Source organism: Bos javanicus, chromosome 5, assembly GCF_032452875.1.
Source record: "Bos javanicus breed banteng chromosome 5, ARS-OSU_banteng_1.0, whole genome shotgun sequence".
NCBI classification, from domain to species: domain Eukaryota; kingdom Metazoa; phylum Chordata; class Mammalia; order Artiodactyla; family Bovidae; genus Bos; species Bos javanicus.
Window position 1 is genome coordinate 44186626 of NC_083872.1, and position 8569 is coordinate 44195194.

The 8569-nt window shown below is 43.8% G+C and overlaps 1 protein-coding gene across 6 annotated transcripts in view; it reads right to left on the reverse strand.

The window, feature by feature from the left end:
* The window catches only part of RAB3IP (RAB3A interacting protein), a 59414-nt gene extending 51124 nt beyond the window's left edge, over positions 1-8290 (reverse strand). For 2 of the 6 annotated variants that reach the window (XR_009736426.1, XR_009736425.1), the window contains exon 1: positions 8133-8290. The gene's annotated coding sequence lies outside the window, so the exon portion shown is untranslated. The other 4 variants (XM_061416492.1, XM_061416491.1, XM_061416494.1 and 1 more) reach the window with 4 other exon arrangements.
* Positions 8291-8569: the final 279 nt, after the last annotated feature.

The following is an 8569-nucleotide window of genomic DNA, read 5'->3' on the forward strand; positions in this document are numbered from 1 at the left end:
GAGGATTCAAAGCCTGGTGTGTCTGACTTCAGCACCTGTGTCTGACTCCACTACATCTTAAAAGGTTAGGGGTAAGACTCAAGACAAAGGTTAGATGAAGACAGAGGATCTCTAAGGCAGTCTTACCCAGCCAATTTTAAGAAGAGAACAATGCAAACAGAAGAATCCTATTTAATCTATGAATGACTGTTTTACTTTCAGAAAGAAAAAACTAAAGTTTCTCTAATGCACTGCTATTGAAATGAGCATTTGCTGTTACTCTGCCATCCTTTCTATTTTCCCCTACATTCTCTTTGCTCTCATCATTTCCTTACTTATTTTGCTGCTATGCTTGGATTTAAAATAAGTACTTATTCAGCCCCTTATAGTTTGTTGTAGGAGGGTAGGGATAGCATATAAATAAAATCAACAGAAACCTGATTTTAATATAATGGCCTTATGATATAATCAAAAAGTGTGGATGTTTGTAATTAGTAATCCTTACCTAAAAAAAATTTTAATGTTAATTTTTTTAAGTGTGAAACAGTATTATAGCTAACTGCCTTTACCTTTTAGAAACTGTGTGGATCACAATAAACTGTGGAAAATTCTGAAAAGAGATCGGAATACCAGACCACCTGACCTGCCTCTTGAGAAATTTGTATGCAGGTCAGGAGGCAACAGTTAGAACTGGACATGGAACAACAGACTGGTTCCAAATAGGAAAAGCAGTTCGTCAAGGCTGTATATTGTCACCCTGTTTATTTAACTTATATGCAGAGTACATTATGAGAAACGCTGGGCTGGAAGAAGCACAAGCTGGAATCAAGATTGCCAGGAGAAATATCAATAACCTCAGATATGCAGATGACACCACCCTTACGGCAGAAAGTGAAAAGGAACTAAAAAGCCTCTTGATAAAGGTGAAAGTGGAGAGTGAAAAAGTTGGCTTAAAGCTCAATATTCAGAAAACGAAGATCATGGCATCCGGTCCCATCACTTCATGGAAAATAGATGGGGAAACAGTGGAAACAGTGGCAGACTTTATTTTTCTGGGCTCCAAAATCACTGCAGATGGTGACTGCAGCCATGAAGTTAAAAGACGCTTACTCCTTGGAAGAAAAGTTATGACCAACCTAGATAACATTGAAAAGCAGAGATATTACTTTGCCAACAAAGGTTCGTCTAGTCAAGGCTATGGTTTTTCCTGTGGTCATGTATGGATGTGAGAGTTGGACTGTGAAGAAGGCTGAGCGCCGAAGAACTGATGCTTTTGAACTGCAGTGTTGGAGAAGACTCTTGAGAGTCCCTTGGACTGCAAGGAGATCCAACCAGTCCATTCTGAAGGAGATCAGCCCTGGGATTTCTTTGGAAGGAATGATGCTGAAGCTGAAACTCCAGTACTTTGGCCACCTCATTCGAAGAGTTGACTCATTGGAAAAGACTCTGATGCTGGGAGGAATTGGGGGCAAGAGGAGAAGGGGACGACAGAGGATGAGATGGCTGGATGGCATCACTGACTCGATGGACGTGAGTCTGAGTGAACTCCGGGAGTTGGTGATGGTCAGGGAGGCCTGGCGTGCTGCGATTCATGGGGTCGCAGAGTCGGACACGACTGAACGACTGATCTGATCTGATCTGAATGATGTATTTACAGATAAAATTATACAATGCCTGGAATTTGCTCAAAATAATGCAGGAGAGGGACTAGTACAGGGAGTAGATGGGGCAGGCTTGACAGTAGTTGATGGGCTAGATGATGGGAAATTTGAAGTTCGTCCTATATTTGCATCTATGTATTTTGTTTTAAATTCTCCATAATTAGAAAATTTTAAGATTTATTCAAATACTATATAAAGGAAGAAAAAACAAAGAGGTGTATAAAAAATAATTTTCTCATTAACTTTCCCTAAAATTATAAAGCTGATTTTCCAAACTAATATTTGGTTGTAACAAAAAACAATTCACATTTACATTTTAGGAAGCAGTCTATGTTTATAAGTGTGAAATTAATTACTAACTCAAAGGAAAAATTAGTCAGATGGTCAGTCAAGCTACACAATCTTCCCACTCATTAAAATAGACCACAAATTAATTTCCATTTACTAATACCACAGGATTAAATGTACAATCTGACATATTGCAAAATGTTCATTATTGCAGATTCTTAAAGGTTTTCAGAAATTCTCAGAACTTGCTGCTGCTACTGCTAAGTTGCTTCAGTCGTGTCCAACTCTGTGCAACCCCATAGACGGCAGCCCACCAGGTTCCACCATCCCTGGAATTCTCCAGGCAAGAATACTGGAGAGGGTTGCTATTTCCTTCTCCAATGCATGAAAGTGAAAAGGGAAAGTGAAGTCGCTCAGTCCTGTCCGGCTCTTAGCGACCCCATGGACCGTAGCCTACGAGGCTCCTCCGTCCATGGAATTTTCCAGGCAAGAATACTGGAGTGGGTTGCCATTTCTTCGCCAGGGGATCTTCCTGAGCCAAGGATCAAACCCGTGTCTCCTGCATTGGCAGACACTGTATTACAAATTCTTGGAACAAAAATATAAAAAAACAATTGTTTTCCAAGTTTTCTTCTCTTAAAAGTGGAAGCCTCTTTATTTTATATATGTAAGAATACAGGTCAATTAAATATTCAATAGGCACTGAAGTATATGTTGATTGGATAAATAAGCAATAAGATTATTTAGGGAAGTAATAAATAGCAGAGCAGTGAAGAGCAGAGACAGTGATTCCAGGCCACCTTTAAAAATTGGAGATAAAACAATAAGTACCATAGCAAGATTGGAGAAACTGTTTTTAAAGTTTGGGGAAAACTGAGCATTTGATCAAACAAGCTTCAGAAAACATTTCTAATTCAGATTCTGTTATTAACTGGCTGTGTTAACTAGGGTATGTCACTTAATTTCTCTGAGCTTCAGTTTCAACATCTATAATGGTGGTGGTATTATCGCCCCTGCCTATATTTGAGAAAATCAAGGGGCTTATCTGTCAATGTAAAAATGTCCTGAAGACGGTAAAGCACAACACAGATGAATGATATCTATAAAGACTTAAAAAAGAATAAATGAGGGGGTAAATAATAAGAGCCTACAAAGGGGTTTGCCTTACAAACCAGAAGGGAACCTTAGTTATCCTTGATAAAGAAAAAGGAAGGGAAAAACAAGTCTTTCTGAGGTACAGAGTTCAAATTAACTCTCTTCCCAACAAGAAATTAATTAATCCACATTTACGTACTGTTCTTCAAATCTACTTTAGTTGTTCTTTTATACTTCATCTTGATCTGTCAATCAGATGCCCACAAACAAATACTCAAAACTATTATCTGGACACATCAAATGACAATTCACTTACTTAAATGGCTCTAAGGGGCTTCCCAGGTGGCTCAGGGGTAAAGAATCTGCCTGCCAATGCAGGAGACATGGGTTCAATCCCTGGGTTGGGAAGATCCCTTGGAGGAGGAAATGGCAATCCACTCCAGTACTCTTGCCTGGAAAATCCCACAGACAGAGGAGCCTGGAAGGCTACATTCCATGGGGTTGAAAGAGTTGGACACGACTGAGCGCACACACATGCAGGCTATCATCAGTATGCTTCTGTATGCGTCAAAGCTACTCTCACATTCTTGCATGGAGTTTCCTTCCACTAGATTGTCAAGTCATAAACTTTATTATGTAGAGTTTACCCAAATTCCATTATGCTTATACTTACAACAGTTGTCAATTATAAGCAACAAACTTCTCACACTTGAACTATTTCAATAATTTCCATTCTTCTTCCTCTAAGTAATCTTCGCTTATGGTTAAAACTATTTAATTTTGTGTTGCTGATATCCTAAGATAAATCAAGATTACTTTTTTACTTTTTTCTATATACAACTGAAGTTTATGAAACTACCTCATTTAGCTCTAAGTTGAAAGGGAAAGCAGAAGGGAAACACAGAGATGGCAAATTAATGCTACCTCTTGTAAGTAACCTCTCCTTCCCTTAGGCCCTTCAATCCCTACTCTGAACACTCACTTCCATTTCTACTGCTAGAACAGTTTCAACTCATTTTAACATCCTTTTCGCTAACCATCCATCACCAAACAGCACAGTACCTACTAGGTTCCAGGCCCAATACTAAAGCTATATGTTGGGGTAAGATGCATTAAAGGCCTGCCCTCAAAGCATGTGTTCACTAGAAGAGACCTTACTGTCAACAAACATTTACAAATACGATGTAAATATTTAAATGATACCAAAATAGAGGCATGTGCTCTGTGCTCTGGAAATATAAAAAAAAAAAAATACATAAGGACTATGTGGCAAAGGTAAGGACAGTAGGACAGAAAAAGAGTAACTATTAATAGCTAAGTGAAGTGAAAGCTAAGTGAAGGGATTCCCTGGTGGCTCAGAGGGTAAAGCATCTGCCTGCAATGCGGGAGACCTGGGTTCGATCCTTGGGTCAGGAAGATCCCCTGGAGAAGGAACTGGCAACCCACTCCAGTATTCTTGCCTGGAGAATGCCATGGACAGTGCCGACCACGGGGTCGCAAAGAGTTGGAGAGTCGGACACAACTGAGCAACTTCACTTCCATTTTCAAGTGAAGTGAAAGTCACTCAGTCATGTCCAATTCTCTGCAACCCCATGGACCATACAGTCCATGGAATTCTCCAGGCCAGAATCCTGGAATGGGCAGCCTTTCCCTTCGCCAGGGCATCTTCCCAACCCAGGGATCAAACCAAAGTCTGCTGCATTGCAGGCAGATTCTTTACCAACTGAGCTATCAGGGAGAGCTAGAAAGGAGTCTTTAAATTTCTTCAGACATTTTCTTTTTAGGATATCAGATGTATTTAAGTAATTTAGTAACCAATTTACCACCCTTCATTGAACTACATCTTGATTCGCACTCTACAGGGCAAAGGTTTGGTGTGAAAGGGTGTACTCCCTCAGATTACCCTCAAAGCTTTCCCTCAACACACAAATATCACTACCAACTACTCCTTCTTTCTTCCCTACTCTCTAACTACTTAAGCACTTTGTCTTACCTGACACTCATTAAAATTACAACACCATATGTATGTGAAGGTACCTTCTAAATTTTGATAAACTTACAAAAAGATATGGCAATGATTACACGGTCTACCTTCCAGACTTCTTACAGTCTTTCCTTTAATCCCCACTGTGACTTGCGAAGTAGACACTCAATGAAATGTCTAATTTAAAAATCTCTGGTGATACACTAAGAATTACTTATTACACCAATATTAAGTATCTCATAAAAGCTAAATTAAAACCAATTCTTCAGCATTATAATGTACACAGGAAGAAGTAGAGTGGTTAAGAGCATGGACATCAAAGAAAAACTGCCCAACTCCTAATCTAGTCCCCTCATTAATTAGCTTTTGTGACCTTGAGCAAGCTCCATAACCTCTCAGTGCCTCAATCTTCTCAACTATTAAATGGATAAAGTATTACCTAACTCCCAGGTCAATGTGAGAGTAAATGAGTTGGCATAATGCTCAGACCGGAACCTGATACCCCCTAAGGGCTAGACTCTGTAGTAGTAGCAGCAGTGCTCGCATCACATCATCAGAAAACCTGTTTATTTTTTAACCAGTCTTCTTAGTCACAAAGCTCTTTTTACAGAAGGTGCAGTTCAGGAGTGGAAAGAGCAAGGCTGGTAGGATTTCCATTTGCGGAGTCACACTCAGTGTTTAATCCTGGCTCTGCCATTAGTCAGCTATAGGACTACAGACAACTAAGTAACTAGAGGCAAGTTATTCACCTCTCTGACCCTCGATTTCATGATCTATAAAATGCAATACCACCACCTATACGCCAGGAATGTCCCAAGGACTAGAGAGTCAAGGTACTTGAAGTAACAAGCACAGTGCACGTCACACTGTTGAGCTCTGTTTCCCTCCTCCACACCCTACACGGAGCATCTCACCTAATTCTCATCCCACCATTATGAAGCTCATATTAGACTGAGCCATATTGAAAACAGCTGAATACTGGCAAACCCCAAACTGTTCAATCTAACACTACCCCCATTTACAAATGGAGAAAATAAGCTCAGAGGTTAAATGATTTCCTCAAGGTCATACACATGATTTAACTGACCGAGCTAAAACTTAAAAAAGATAATTTTTTAGAAAAATTGGTTCAATGAGTCCTGCTCAGAAAGGGAGGGGGGAGGGTATACTAATTACAATAATACATGTAAAACTACTGTAACCTGCACGTTCTTGTTTTGCCATATTGAAAACCAAGATGATGAGCAGATTTCTAAGAATCTTTCCATCTTAAAAACTATTTGCAGTGGACTTCTCTGGTGGTCCAGTGGTTACAATTCCACACTTCCACAGCAGGGGGCACGGGTTCATCCCAGGTCAGGGAAGTTCAACAGGCTGCACTGAAGACAGTCAACACACACACACACAGACACATACCCACACACAGTGTGTCCATGTGTGCTGTAGAAGTTGAGGGTTCAGTGAAAATTAGAGGAAAATAATATTTAAAAAAGCATTAACTACACCAATTCAAAACCTACAACTGGATCTAATTATCAGAAAATTCACAAAGCAGCTGAACATCAAATATTCATCCTGGTGAAAAGTTAGCAGTATTCAATACCACCGATGAGTTCTTTGCCAAATATACCAGAAGAGTTGCAGTCTATGTATGCCCTTTGGTTCTCGAAATAGTGGATATAGAAAAACAAAAACAAAAAGACAGAAAAGCTCCCCCCCCCAATAGTAAGAAATATACTATTGTAGTAACATTATATAACCGCTAAGTTTATTTCTACATATTCCACAAGGATAGGATTCTATCATACAAACCATACTTGGGATACGTATCTGTCTAAACATGAAAAGTCCTATCAAAACGCACCACACTAGTAAATAAAACAGCAAGCGGCAACACAAGGCCGCATCAAAGTGGTGAAATCTTTTAACAGTATCAAATATTTACTCTGACTGGTTACAAATCTATTCTTAATGTTTTCTCCACTCTCCCTCCTTTCTCCTTCATATGTCATTCACCATTTTTTCCCCTTAAAATGGCATGAACAACAAAATAAGGATAATGAACAGAAACCGGGTCTTGCAACAGATTTACAATACAACAGTTTTGTTCTAATCCTCTTACTGGCCTCTGCTGCAATTATGTAATCATTTCACGGCAAAAGCTTACAAGGAAGTCTCTTCCCCGACCCTGAAATGAAGCTGGAGGGGTAAACAGAAGTGGGAAACAGGTAGCCTCGGAATTTGCTACATTTCCGCGAAACTAAACTGCATCTTTGGAATCATCATTACCTGAGCGCTCTTAATTTTCAAGACTTTACCCATTAGCCATTACAGACTTTTTTTTTCTTTTTTAAATCCCATAACTGGCAACTCTTCACGTGCTGCAGATTTCATCTAACACCATCACTTCCCGAGTCCATTAAACTCTCTTTTCCCTGGGCGATCAGAACGAGCTATCCACGCTGGAAGGGTAGTGTAATTACAATTATGTCTGAACAGCTCGCCTCAACTCCCCGAAACAAAAGTCAGGCTGAACTGAGCTATCTCCTAAGGCGCCGGTTCTTGCCCACCAGGTTTCGCCGAAACCTCCCAAGGGTGACCTCTACGCCTTGGCGCCGCGCCCGGCTCGCCGTCTCCTAAGACCCTCGGTCCATGCCTACTGCCTCGCCGGGTCCAGCTCCCGCGCGGCGCCGGCCTCCAGACTTGTTGGCGAAGTCTCTTTACAACCCGCTCCGCAAGCCGGGCCCTCAGCTCCGGCCGCGCGCGCCCCACCGACAGGTAACCTGGGTCTGGCTCCACGCCTCGGGCGCTCAGGACAGCGCAGTTAATGAGTAACGCGCCCGAGGGACGGGGGAGGAGCCGCCGCCGCCCGACGCCCACCAGCGGCCCCAAGGGGCGCCTACATGCCCCCAAGGCGCCAAGCCTCCGCCACCGCCCGCGTCCGCGAGCCCAGAGGAGCGCGCTCGCCGGAGCCAGGACAGCCGGACCGGGTCCCGGCGCGCCGCGCCCTCACCTGCACCTGCCGCGGCCGCCCCTCCAGGCCAGCTCGCGGGAGGCGGGCGCGCGGCCACTGAGGGGGGCGGTGTTCCTCGTCCTGGGCCTCTCCCTCCCGCCGCCGCGCTCACCTGACTAACCTACCACCGCCGCGGCCCGTGCTCAGGGGCGCTCGCAGAGCCGCACACAGCGCACGCCGAAGCACTCTGAGGCGGAGGAGGACGGCTGGCCGACGCCGCTACACTCTAACGCGGTGAATGCACGGCTGGAGGAGCCGCCGAGAGAGCGCGGGACTGCGCCTGCGCCGGGAGCCGGGCCCGGAGCCTGGAGCCGTACGGCCCCGCGGAGGGAAGGCGGGGTTAGGGGCGGGGAGGGGGCGGGGAGGGGGCGGGGCGGGGAGGGGGCGGGGCGGGCGTGGGGCCTGAGGGGCCGACGCGCTCCCGCGCCCCCTGGCGCCAGGCGGGGCTTTCGCAGGTGTTGGGCGCGGGCCCCAGGTGTCTTCGCGGGTGGTTTCCTTGGGAACCAGGGCGAACTGGCGCTGAGCCTCGTTGCCCTGGGCTTAACAGAT